Genomic DNA, 1,457 nt, shown 5'->3' with positions numbered 1-1,457 from the left:
TTTTGGCATTTTTTCTTTTCTCCTTAGTTCTTTTTCCTTATTCGATTACTCGTTTTCTATCTCTGAAGTTTAATTCAAAAAGGATTAGGAATTATCATCAATAAATACTACTTCCATCTTGTTGCCAATCATGATAGTTAAAATGATTTTTTTGAACTTCAATTTTTTTATTAAATATACATTTGCTTATGCGGAGTTACCTATACATAACTTTCCTATAATGAAACGTTACTACTTTAGAGTTAAATTAGGCCTCTCAAGTTGTCCTTTAAATTCAGTTTTCTCAGAAAAAAATTGTATCCAAAGTGAAATGTTGCTTAAGTTGATTAGTTGTAGAAGATACTTTGTGGAACTTCCTTTAGGCTGAAGAAAGAATGGTGTTTTTTACTTTTAAATCAATTATGTCAAATTCCAGAGTCTACAATACCCACTATCTACTATACTCGTATAATTGTACAATCAATAACAATAGTTTGTAAAAGTTTGAAGTTCAAAGAAAATTTCAGTTTTGAAATAGATATTAATTGCTGTCAGAGAAAAACTTGCAGATATTCCTTACCAAATTTTCATTTAAAAGAAAATGGTCTCATTATTAAGGCTTTTTTTTAAAAAAAAATCGAGTAAAAGACTTAATAGAAAGCAAAAGTTAGGTTTCTAATATCTAATTTTTATTATCTAAGAGCTAAGAAAGATTTAAAAGAGTTTTGGAGCCGAGAAAATATTTGCCACTAAAAATGGCGTTGAAACATAATTAATAGGCAAAAACAACTCCTTCCATTTTAATCTAATTCATCTAAAAAACAGCCTTATTTGGGAATACTGAGTTTTACTATTATTTATTTATTCAACAAGCAGATTCACTGCCTGAAGCAATAATTAACATTCATTTAATCACAACCCTCAATTACGCAATTTTCTCGATTGCTTTTGTCAAATTGTAATTGGAAATAAATGTGCTAAGGAGGCAGTTAAAATATGCCTGTTAATTACTGCGATAATTATAAATTTACATATATGTTTTTGTATATGTATAACTCGAATGGTCTATGCAAGTCTGTCTAAAAAATAAATTTAGACAAATACTTCATTTACGGTTAGGGACGGAAGATCCAGAAGGAAACCAAAAAAGAAAAAATCTTTTGGTCAAATTTCTTAAATATTATGTTCTTGGGCTTGGACACTAATAAAAAAATGTTTTCAATTTAAAATGGATATAAATATTTGTAATTTTATAATAGTAAGTGCCAACGGTGTTATTTTATTGAAAAAAATATTGTAAAGCAACTCAATACTCTATGTGACAACCTGATGTAATAAAAATTAAACATTAAATAGGTATAAAATGTCTGACAATAATTGAAGAAATGCTTAAAATTTTTCGAGAAATTTAATAAAAATTATCTATCCAAAAAAGTGATGCAAAGCTTTACGTCCAAAACGTTTAAATCCTAATGTTC

This window comes from Rhodnius prolixus, unplaced genomic scaffold (genome assembly GCF_049639745.1).
Source record: "Rhodnius prolixus isolate KJV_2025 unplaced genomic scaffold, Rpr scaffold_1, whole genome shotgun sequence".
In the NCBI taxonomy this organism is placed as follows: Eukaryota; Metazoa; Arthropoda; class Insecta; order Hemiptera; family Reduviidae; genus Rhodnius; species Rhodnius prolixus.
Note: the sequence above shows the minus strand (reverse complement) of the source record.